Raw genomic sequence first — 12782 nt, 5'->3', positions numbered from 1 at the left:
TAAGAAGACAGACCTGATAAGTAAGGGCTACATTAGATCTCATGTGTTTATGATATTGGCATCAACTGCTTTGTAGCACTTATGAGAAAGGATATTGCATCATTATTCTACCTGTCTCTCCCTTACAAAGGTGAGGTCTCTCATCCTCATCCTCATTTATAAATGGTAGCGTGTGACTTGGTCGAGTCAACATTATTAGTTCACATAGTATGTAAAAAGGAACAAGCTAAAAGTAGTCAGATTTTTATTAACTATTTTAATACTGTACAGCATTTAGGAAAACTTTTCACATTACGTTTTACCATATTAATAAGAATGAATTGCATTTTGGACGAGAGTGAACAATGTTTTAGACATTTAACATAAAGACTGGGCTCAACTAACAGAATCAAAGTCACTGAAAGGTACGAAGACAATGGAGGAGGGGAGTAAAGGGACAGAGGGTCCAAGGAAGAGGTGCACAGTGTAGTAGGTAAGCAACAGTTATAGGTAATGAGAACAGGAGGGAAAAGGGCCCTGCTCACAAGAGCTTACCATCTAAAGAGAAGGGGTAGACAAACGGTTTACACATGGATGTGAGTCAGTGTAAGAGGATCAATAAATCAGAAAGCAGTGGTTGAAACAATACTGGGAGAGATGGAGGATAAAAGTGGGTGAGATGTACTTGCGTTTTCCAGAAGCATTTGAGATTTCGCAGACTAGGGAATAGTCTGATGGATATCGATCCAGTGATGGAGAGCAGCATGGGAGCAATCTTGGATGCGGGAGTGAAACATGGTAACCAGAGTGGAAGTGAGGCAATGGTCATTGGCTGACTGGTGAGGACGGGAGGGAGTATGTATGGAGATGCGGTTAGAGATGTAGGAGTGGAGTTGGAGAGGACCTTTGTACATTAGGGTTAGGACTCTGTTAGGCAAGAGGAGACAGTGTAAGGCTTGACAGAGATAAGAGGCAGAAGTAGAGAGGCAACAGTATGTATATGCTGACACAGTGATTTTTATATATATTGTTTGTTTCTGAGCTCCGGACAACACTTTTCTTTTATTTACACTTGCACATTGGTCTTATTTGTCCTTGGCAGCCGTCTTAAATGATTTTATTCACTCTTACACATTTCATTCATTTAAAGAAGCGCACCTTTTTCTCTTTCACTAATTTCAAGAGATGAAGATAAGTCTAGCTGCAACGTTAGAGATAGATCAAAGAGGAGCGAGATGGGAGTGGGGGAGGCCATTGAGGAGAAGGTTAAGGTGAGAAATGATCAGTGAGTTTTGGTGGCAATATGGGAGAATAAAGGTCTGATACGAGCAATGTTGCGGAGCAATAGAAATGAGTATGAGATTTGATGTGCTGAGTGAAGGAGAGAGAGGAGTCAAAAATAACACTCAGTCAAGAGTTTTGAGGAACTGAGGAGATAGTGTTTTAAGTCAACAGTGATGAAGAGGTGGGAGGAAATTCTTGACATCCAGGAGGAGACAACTGAGAGTCAACTGAACACCCAAAAGAGGAGGAAAGTGGAGAGATCAGGAGATTTATGGCAGAGTTGGGTGTCATCGGCATAGAGGTGCTACTGGAGGCTGAAGGAACTGATGAGTTCACCTAGGGAGTAGGTGTACAGAGATTAGAGTAGAGGGAAGGATGGATTGGGGGGAGGAGGAACAAGAGGTAGAAACAGAAAAAGAGCATTTGTAAAGGTAGGAGGTTAACCACAAGATGACTGTGTCAGAAAGGTCAATGGTATGATCCACATTGTCAAAGGCCACAGAGAGGTCCAGGAGGATAAACAGGGAGAAATGGTCCCTGGATTTGGCAGAAAGAAGATCATTGGTGACTTTGGTTAAGGCAGTTTCTGTGGAGTGGAGGGTGTGAAAGAGAAATTGGAGATGATCAAGGAGGGAGTTGTTAGAGAGGTAGCTGGTGAGACGATTGTAGACAAGCTGCTCAAGTATTCTTGAGGCAAATGGGAGGAGAAATTTGGGGCGGTAGTTTGAGAGGGAGGGGGAGTCAAGATTGTTTTTTTTTTAAAATAGGTGTAACAGGAACATATTTAAAAGATGATGCCAGTGAAGAGGGATATATTGAAGAGGTTAGCAAGGTGTGTGCAGGCAGTGGGGGAGAGGAAGCAAAGAAGGTGTGAGAGGATGGGAGTCAGGGGGCAGGTTGAGGGCAGAGAGGGTAATAGAAAAGAATGGAATTTGTTTCCCGTAATGGGGCGGAAGGAGCACAAGAGCTGGTGGCTGGAGGGAGAGGTGGGTGGAGTGGTTGGAGGCCAGAACAGATGGGAGGAGAAGATTTTGTGTCTGATGGACTCAATTTTGGAAGTGAAAAGAAGGCAAATTCAGTAAGGGAAGTGGCAAAGAGGCGGCAGGGATTGGAAGACTGAAAGTAGATGAGAGACTTGAAGAAGTATTGTTTGGTAAAGGAGAGGATGGAGCTGTAGAATGAACTTCAAATATAGTAAGTCTGCCAAGGAACAAGATTTCCTCTAGTTCTGTTTGAAAGTAGGTACGTATTTTTGAGGGAACTGAGTAAATTTTTAGTGCCAAAGTTAGAGTTTAGAACGTTGATGGTGGACAAAAGAGGCAGGGGAAGCAGAGTCTTGAGTGGTGGTGAGAGTGTGGTTGTAGAGGGAGGTTGACTACTTGGGTCAGGCCAAGGTGGGTGGAGGGGAGAGGAAAGTATCAAGCGAGTATCAAAAGTGGAAAATATAGCAACAGCTAATATTATAATGAGGCACTTTTAAAAGGGAAGTTGATTTATTATTTAGAAGTATTACTTAATAAGCAATACTTGCAAAATTTCTGCAACAGTACAGTGCCACCTAGCAGCAAGAAGAGCCAAACATGTAATTACTTACTGTATCACTATAGTGTTAACAGTCCCCCCAGACTGCCTAACGTAGGATATATGTCTTAGGCTGGGGTCCCCGATAGGGTAAGAATTATGCCAATCAAATTAGATACTACATTAGGATTGGTCCTCATTCCAATGACGTAAGTGAGTTCACACGGAACTGACAGTATATAAGAACTGTCAGTTCATTCTGTCTGCTTGCCTTGAATAAGCAACATAGCGAAACGCGCGTCGGCGTTACCGCTGGAACCACTCAATCCTCATACTTGAAGAAATTTAACTTTGCAATTTATACCCCATTATACCCAAAGATAGAGGGGACTAAGAGGCAGATAGCAAATCACACCCCGTAACTTTAGTTATTCAGAAGCGAGATTCGCGGAGAATATTGTGAATAGTCTTATTAGACCTCAAACAGCTGTAGTGAGAGAGTTGATTATACTATCATTCATACTCAATGCAGGGTGTGTATATTTTGATTTGCCAATTATATAAGATATCAAGAGAATTGGACGGCTAACACTATTCAATTCTTTGCAATTAGATATCCAGAGCTATTATTATGTAGACTGGCATATACTATCTATACATTATATATATATTTTGCTACTGCAGGTCATATATTTAATTGACCTCTTCATAGCACTGCAGGTTAAATTAATTAACATCTTCATACCATATAGTCCATGAAGCAGGAGTATATAGGTATAGGATACACTACAGAGATTTCGACCAACTTTTTATGCCGAGCAATTTTACATGCGATCGATGGTCCGATCGCTCGGTCCATGGACTGCATACACACTAGCCTTGTTTAGGAAGAGAAAGGGAAGAGCGGACGTCCCGTTAGCGATTTTTTACAGCCATGTTGTCGTGAACAATGATTTCAATTCCGTACACACTGCAGCGACATTTGCGGGGAAATGTACGAGATACCGAAGACATTAGCATAAAGGGGCAGAGCTTTAGCTATAGTTAACTCCCTTCATTTCTATAAAATAGAAGTTTAGTAAGATACATTACATTTAGAAAAACATTTAACTGCGAGCGTGCTCGGCTTGGTACTCGGATACCCTAAATTCGATAAGATTCGGATCTCGGGGAACCGAGCCCGCCCATCTCTTGTCTCAACAGTTATTAATTTAAAAAATGTGCATTTTTAATAAAAATAAATTTAAATACAAACACCTCCACATCTGTTGCTTTCCCTTTAAACATCCAATGGGAATATTTTTTTCCTGCAGTAACCAAAAGTAAAATGTTGACTGGATGACTACAACTTCAGATAATAAAGCAACAACACTAACAAATTAAGTATTGAGGGATCGGTGTGCAAACAGCCTATCAGAAGCGACTAGGTAGTGCACCTGATAGTCATCATCCTCATTATGTATCGTTCAACCAGTTCTCCAACACCTGCAAGAAATTTAAGTCTAATTATGTCACAATTAATTGAACATGTTCTTACTGTACTCAACCTATATTTTGGCCACCCCCGCTCGACCTACTTTTGAACACAAGTTAACGATAATACAAGTCAGCTAAAAACCTGTCCAGCCCCTATCAAAAAAGGTAACCCAGACAGGTGTCTACAGCGTCGGACTGGGCCGCCGGTGGACCGGGAAATCCACCGGTAGGCCCTGATGGCAGATAGCTCCGCCCTCCTCCGTGGTGGGGCGGGGCTAAAAAAAATGATTCCTGTGTCCTCGGGTGTTGGTGGGAGCCAGGTGCCGTGGGTGGCTGGCCCCTCCTCAGGGACCAGTCACTTTCGCTAAACAGGAAACAGGAAGTAGCGTGCGTTCCACCGTGGAACGCACGTTACTTCCTGTTTTGCTTTTGATCGCACAGCAAGCATGTGAGCTGCAGCAATAAGGTAAGTGTGAATGAAAGATGGCCCTGCTATTTGTGTGAGAACAGGGGAAGGGGGGCCTGCTATTTGTGTGAGAAACAGAGGAGGGGGGCCTGCTATACTGTGTGAGAGACAGGGGAGGGGGGGCCTGCTATTTGTGTGAGAGACAGGGGAGGGGGGCCTGCTATTTGTGTGAGAGACAGGGGAGGGGGGGCCTGCTATTTGTGTGAGTGACAGGGGAGGGGGGGCCCTGCTATACTGTGTGAGAGACAAGGGAGGGGGGCCTGCTATTTGTGTGAGAGACAGGGGAGGGGGGGCCTGCTATTTGTGTGAGTGACAGGGGAGGGGGGGCATGCTATACTGTGTGAGAGACAGGGGAGGGGGGGCATGCTATACTGTGAGAGAGACAGGGGAGGGGGGCAGCTATACTGTGTGAGTGACAGGGGAGGGGGGCCTGCTATTTGTGTGAGAGACAGGGGAGGGGGGGCCTGCTATTTGTGTGAGTGACAGGGGAGGGGGGCCCTGCTATACTGTGTGAGAGACAGGGGAGGGGGGGCCTGCTATTTGTGTGAGAGACAGGGGAGGGGGGGCCTGCTATTTGTGTGAGTGACAGGGGAGGGGGGGCCTGCTATTTGTGTGAGAGACAGGGGAGGGGGGCCCTGCTATACTGTGTGAGAGACAGGGGAGGGGGGGCCTGCTATTTGTGTGAGAGACAGGGGAGGGGGGCCTGCTATACTGTGTGAGAGACAGGGGAGGGGGGGCCTGCTATTTGTGTGAGAGACAGGGGAGGGGGGGCCTGCTATTTGTGTGAGAGACAGGGGAGGGGGGCCTGCTATTTGTGTGAGAGACAGGGGAGGGGGGGCCTGCTATTTGTGTGAGTGACAGGGGAGGGGGCCTGCTATTTGTGTGAGAAACAGAGGAGGGGGGCCTGCTATTTGTGTGAGTGACAGGGGAGGGGGGGCATGCTATACTGTGTGAGAGACAGGGGAGGGGGGCCTGCTATTTGTGTGAGAGACAGGGGAGGGGGGGCCTGCTATTTGTGTGAGTGACAGGGGAGGGAGGCCCTGCTATACTGTGTGAGAGACAGGGGAGGGGGGGCTGCTATTTGTGTGAGTGACAGGGGAGGGGGGGCCTGCTATACTGTGTGAGAGACAGGGGAGGGGGGGGGGGCCTGCTATACTGTGTGAGAGACAGGGGAGGGGGGGCCTGCTATCTGTGTGAGAGACAGGGGAGGGGGGGCCTGCTATCTGTGTGAGAGACAGGGGAGGGGGGGGCCTGCTATACTGTGTGAGTGACAGGGGCCTGCTATACTGTGTGAATGAAATGGGAGGGGGGGCCACTATACTGTGTGAATAAAATGGGAGGGGGGGCCACTATATTGTGTGAATGAAAGGAGTGTGGGCTGCTATAATGAGGGAATGTTTTTTTTTAATATAATGTGTGATATGAGGGAAAGGAGTGGGGTTGCCTTAATAGTACATGGGTAGGAGATAGGCTATTAATTTAATTTTGGAGTTTAGGTGGGGGCTAATTATTTAATGGGTGCTATTTTATTTGTGGGGTGATGGTGGGGCAATTTAATTTATTGGTGGGCTATTTAATTTCAGAGTGGGGCCTATTAAATTAAGATGGGGTGACAGGACCTTTAATTTTATCCTGGGGTGGTTTAGGTGCTATTAATTGAATGTGGGGCTGAGTTTGAGGAGCACGAGGTCTATTTATTAAATGTGAATATGAATTATTTAATGGCAGTGACTGTTGTGGGAAATAGGTATATTTATTATACGTAAATGATATTCATTTATTGCTGGGGCTGTTTGGAGGGAGGGAAATAGGTTTATTTATTAAGTGAGAATACTCTATCTTTAATGTTGGGGCTGGAGGAAGGCCTAAGTATTAATTGTGGGTGCTATAGATTTTACGCCGGGGCTAGTTGGAATTTTCTAAATGTACCCATTTTTTTTCAAAATAGGGCACCCAACATTCCGGGATCCAGACAAGTCGCAACTTAAGAAACCAGCAGCCACAGGTGGTGACAAGAACAGGTAGGACAGTCTGTCAAATGTTCTGATTCTAGTGGGACAATCCTGATTTTTGGTGACTGTTCTGCCCAATCTATGGGGCAGGTCAAGACTGTGTACTCTTTATGTACACACTGCTTTCTTTTTATACTACACTAGGGTGCTAGCTGTCCTTCATGGGCTGACCACTCCCCCCTCTAGTGTCAGGCCCCGCCTCTATGATGCTGGCCACACCCCCTCTGGTGGGCCCCTAGCTTTGCAGTCCCCCGGTGGGCCCTTCATGCCCCAGTCCGACACTGGGTGTCTAATTCTCAAACGTATATGTGATTTAGGTAGGAACTAATTTTAAGTCAGACTCTTTCTGTCCTTCTGCATCACGGTAGTAACTTGTTGTGCTGGTTTGTCAGAAACAGTGCTACAGCTACGTTATTGTCCTTATCTGCAATTACTTTATAAACTCCCTGTTCTTTAATAAATGAGTGCTCTTAAATTTTGTTCCTGGAACACAGGAACACAGGAGGTGTTACTTCCCCAATCAAAAGGTGGACATAAACCACTTATTTGAACAAAATGAAAGCTGATGTCACCCTCTTATAGGAGACACATCTAACGGATGCGGAACACGAAAAACCTACTGTGCTGAAACAAATGGTAATTGCTTATGCCTCTTATAATAGTAAATCCAGATATGCAGCGATTTTGGTGAAAAAGGGGTCTCTCTGCTGAAATACATCAAGTGATAGATGCGGAAGGTAGATACCTAAATCTAGATATCTATTTCAGAGACCAAATATGTTATATGTAATATTTATGCTCCCAACGTTTATTCTAGGGATTTCTTCCTAACCCTCATAAAAAAATAATATCTTTATACAGATATGAACCTCATCATTAGGAGGTAATTCAATACAGTGGCATCCCAACAATTAGATACGCAAAGCCCCTCCATACAAACATAATGTCTCACAAGGTAGGAATTGAGTAGATCAACACTCAGCTGCGGCTATTACATATTTGGCAATATTGACACCCCACAGACCTCGAATACACTTGCCTTTCAGCGGCTTATAATACTTTGTCTAGAATCAACTGCTTCTTGATGTCACATTCCCTGGCCCCAAAATTCTTAAACACTGATATCGCACCTATAGGGTTATTTGACCATGCTTTAATTTGGATGACTATTGATGGTCAGGACCAAAATGGAGGCTATAAGCATTGGAAGTTTCCGGGTATCGTCTCTAATTCAATTAAATTTAGAGATATGTTGGAAGCAGCATGGGCAATGTATGCGAATGATAATCAATACCATGTTGAGGACCCATCACTCTTTGACACATAGGGGCATATTCAATTAGCTTTCGGATTCGCGGTAACGCGCCGGAACAGCCGCGAAATGTAATACACGTTACCGCAATAACGTGGATTTTCGTTCGCAGCCCATAGGGTTGCGAACGAAAATCTGCGTTAATGCGGTATCATAATACCCGCAAGAACGCGCACTTTTTGCGGTAACGCGCGTTACCGCGAATCCGAAAGCTAATTGAATATGCCCCATAGAGTTAGATATTTATATACAGATCTCATACATAATAACACTGAAAGTGTGTGGACAAATACCTTGAGCTCATGACAAATAGATACCCCTGCCCTAACTTACTCTTTGTTAAAGCACTTTGTGTCCACATGGAAGTTTCTCACTTTCTCTCTGCTCTAAGAGTTACATTTTAAAACAATTAATAGGGCTTATCTTTCCCAGCATCAGCACCAATATGGGATGGAGGGGGAGACAAGGCTGTATCCTAAATGCAAGCCACAGCGAGCGGACTTATCACACAACCTATGGGACTGCCGAAAGATCAGCAAATTTTGGAATAAGGTTGTTAACTTCATTAGCACCAATTTTGACACTCATATAACTAAAGACTGGCAGGCCTTTGATTTGCTGTTTTTGATACTAGGGGGTAAATGTATCAAACTGCGATTTTGAATTTAGAGCGATTTTCTCTGGTGAGCTTAAAATCACCAATTTATTAACCGGCAATTTGATGTAAAATCGATGGAGATTCAAAATCGCCATTCTCAAAATCGCTACAAATCACGGCCCCGATTTTTCCCACTCCAGCTATACAAATCGCCAAGTGTATGAGGCTGCCATTTTGCAAACTTCCCTGTGTTTGAATTCAAGATCGCCAGATACAACACGCTGCTTTCTATAGATTGGCAAACACATCACTGTTACACTGCAGGGCGATGTCAATATAACAGGAGGCACAATGGAAGTTTAAATAAGCCATCCTTTTTGTTGTAGAGGGGCAAAAATGATTAAGAATTTTCTTTTGGGGGGACAATTTTTTTTAAGAGCATGCTGACACTTTTAATGCTGTCCCCATTAGGAAAATTTAAGTATTGACATAAAAAATATACGCATTGCCCCACTGCTGATTAAATAGTAAGCCCTTATAAAAAAGAAACAAAAAAAAAACCTTAAGTTTAAATCATATTTAAATTTGGGTCACTAATTTATTCTTAAAATAAATTGTCCCCCTTTAGAAAATTCATAATCATTTTTGTCCCTCTACAACAAAAAAGATGTTTTATTTAAACTCATATTGTGCCTCCTGTTATATTAACATTGCCCTGCGGTGTAACAGTGATGTGTTTGCCAAACTCTCTTATAGAAAGCAGCAGGTTGTATCTGGCGATTGTGAATTCAAACTCGGGCAAGTTTGTTTTTAATGTCCTGCGAGTTTGACTATACCATGGGAGAGATAGGGGTTTTAAAATCTACACAAATCGCAAGAGATTGAATTTAGGAATGTCAAAATTGCTGGTAATTCATATTGTGATTTTGCACTTCAAATTGCCAGTTATCTCTCCCGATTTGCAGCAATTTTAAACCCAGGAACAAATGCAGGATTTGTAGAGGGGGGTTTCCACACCACGCCGCCAGTGGGCGTGATCAGCGTGCATGGGGGGCGTAGCTATAATATTAGACAGTGCTTGGCTGCTCTCCAACTCTCCCTATCCCCATAATATACATGGGCAATGCTGCGTGCACTACTGTTAGGTGCACGCAGCTCTCCCTTTTCAAGCAGAGCTGTGTGAAGTGGGAGCAGGGTCCAGCCAGGGCCGGATTTACCGCTAGGCAACCTAGGCACCTGCCTAGGGCCGAGCGGCTCTGGGGGGGGCACAGCTGGGGGGGACAGGAGTAATTTTAAAAAAAATGAAAAAAAAAAAATTTCGGCCCCTCCCCCGACTCGCGGCACCCCCCCCCCCCCCGCGACTCGTGCGGGGGGGGGGGGTGCCGCGAGTCGGGGGAGGGGGGGTGCCGCGAATCGGAGGAGGGGGGGTCGGGTGCCGCGAATTGGGTCCCGGCAGCCTCTTCTCCTCTCAGTGATAGAGAGAGGAGGAGAGGCTGCCGGGACCCGACGAGCGATCACGTGACTCTTTCTTTTTTTCTTTTTTTTTTTTTACATCTGGACTGACGGAGGAGGAGCAGCGCGCAATAGAAAGGTAAGTAAAACAAGGGACAGAAGTGGTGATGGTGAAGGGGCACAGAAGTGGTGATGGTGAAGGGGCACAGAAGTGGTGATTGTGATGGGCACAGAGGTGGTGAAGGGCACAGAGATGGTGATTGGCACAGAAGTGGTGATGGTGATTGGCACAGAAGTGGTGATGGGCACAGAGGTGGTGATGGTGAAGGGGCACAGAGGTGGTGATGGTGAAGGGGCACAGAATTGGTGATGGTGATTGGCACAGAGGTGGTGATGGTGAAGGGCACAGAGGTGGTGATGGTGAAGAGGCACAGAGGTGGTAATGGGCACAGAGGTGGTGATGGTGATTGGCACAGTGGTGGTGATGGTCACAGAGATGGTGATTGGCACCGAAGTGGTGATGGTGATTGGCACAGAAGTGGTGATGGTGAAGGGCACAGAGGTGGTGATGGTGAAGGGCACAGAGATGGTGATTGGCACAGAAGTGGTGATGGTGATTGGCACAGAAGTGGTGATGGGCAGAGATGGTGATGGTGAAGGGCACAGAGGTGGTGATGGTGAAGGGGCACAGAATTGGTGATGGTGATTGGCACAGAGGTGGTGATGGTGAAGGGCACAGAGGTGGTGATGGTGAAGAGACACAGAGGTGGTGATGGTGATTGGCACAGAAGTGGTGATGGTGAAGGGCACAGAGGTGGTAATGGGCACAGAGGTGGTGATGGTGATTGGCACAGTGGTGGTGATGGTGATTGGCACAGAGGTGGTGATGGTGATGGGCACAGAGGTGATGGTGAAAGGGCACATGTGATATTGTGAAGGGGCAAAAGTGACAATGAAGGGGCACAGTGTGATGATAGAGGGACAAAAGTGACAAGAGCACATACTTGGATTTATGCGTATTATTTTTGCAAACAACTTAAGTAAGTATTTCTGCCCTGACTTCAATATTTATTATGTTGTTTTGACCTAACTACTTAAAAAAACGGGACTGCTTGGTAATTATTTAGGGGTGCCTTTTTCTGCAGCAGGGTGGCCTTGCTCTTTTCACATGTTAGGTACGCCCCCAAAGATGCAAGCCACGCCCTCACCTCCTTTGGCGGCGTGCCGCCGCTGCGCGGCGGTACATGCTTTCATGTCTACTTAACTATAGGGGTATATGGTAGGCATGCGGCGGCACATGCTTTCACTTCTACGTAACTATAGGGGTATATGGTAGGCTGCAAAAATATAGTGCTATGGATTGTTGCAGGGAGGGGCCCCAAAAACAGTATCCTGCCTAGGGCCCTATGAGGTCTAAATCCGGCTCTGGGTGCAGCCACCTCAATTATACAGTGCCCCAGTCTTGGAGGGCGGTTTCCAGGCACTATTGAAAACAGCCTGGAAAATGTAATCAAAAATGGGGAATATATCTTAACGCTCCAGCTACCACTGTACAATTTAATGTTATGAAGTTGCTTGAATCGGCAACTCATATTTATCCTATTTCTATTCCTAGGTTTCCAGTATTGCTTTCCTTCCTTCTCTCCCCCTCCACCCTCCCGTCACCCCCTTCCCTTTCTGCTGCCCGCCACCCCACCTTCGTGTTTTGGATGTGGATGAGAGACATTGAGACACAACATAGTTTAATTATCATTTCATTTTTATTTTCTTAGTTTCATAAATTTACTTTTATAATCCTGATTCAGTTTTCATTGTATCGTTTGGTGTATAGTAATCTCTTTTCTCTCTCTCTGGTATTAGAAATTTATGTATTTTGTGCAGACACAACTGTAACGTTCTTTCAGCGACGAAAATTGTGTTGTTATTGATGAACTCAATTTCTTCTGTTTAGAGAATGACACTTTGTAGAAACTCTTCATGTTTCCCACGTCTAATGTGATTTTCCTGTAACACTCTTCTGATCTAAGTTTCAATAAAAAGAGTTTTAAGAAACAAAACAAAGTAATTACGATACAATATGTTAGAATCTAGTCATTCCTCGCTTCACACAGGGAACGAGAGGACAAAAAGACTCTAAGCTTTATCTTTATGGGTTCGCCACTGGAAACCTTATCACGCCGAGTCCAGGGATTGCAGATTATTAAAGATTAAAAAGCTTTGTCTTAAATGCCACGTTTCACGCTTTTCATTGTCCTGCCCCAGGAAACCAGGGTACAGAGGAGAAGGCTGTAGTCGATCACTATTTCCTAGCAGCCCCGACCACTAGAGAGGAAAATAATGATTTTTGTGACTAATGCTGGATACACAATGCTGTGATATCTGCACTGTTAGTGTGGACCCAAAATTACCCCCATATCAGATAAATAGCCGTCTAGAAGCCATAGGATGGAACATGAACACAGATGGCTGCTATTGGCCTCTGTGTGAGATATCTTCCGACCCCACCACTGGCAGAAATGCCATAGTTGCAGGGGGTCCGACCGCTATGGGCCCGGAGGTGAGAGGGCAAATGCCGGTGCCCCCCCTCTGAGGCCCCTGTGGGTGACTTCTCCCTTCTGTGCTGATTGCACATGCTCAGAAGAGGTCCCTTCGCATGCCTGGACAGTTACATCTGAATCACTA

The sequence above is a fragment of the Mixophyes fleayi genome, unplaced genomic scaffold (assembly GCF_038048845.1).
Source record: "Mixophyes fleayi isolate aMixFle1 unplaced genomic scaffold, aMixFle1.hap1 Scaffold_35, whole genome shotgun sequence".
NCBI classification, from domain to species: domain Eukaryota; kingdom Metazoa; phylum Chordata; class Amphibia; order Anura; family Limnodynastidae; genus Mixophyes; species Mixophyes fleayi.
This window is presented reverse-complemented; position numbering follows the sequence as displayed.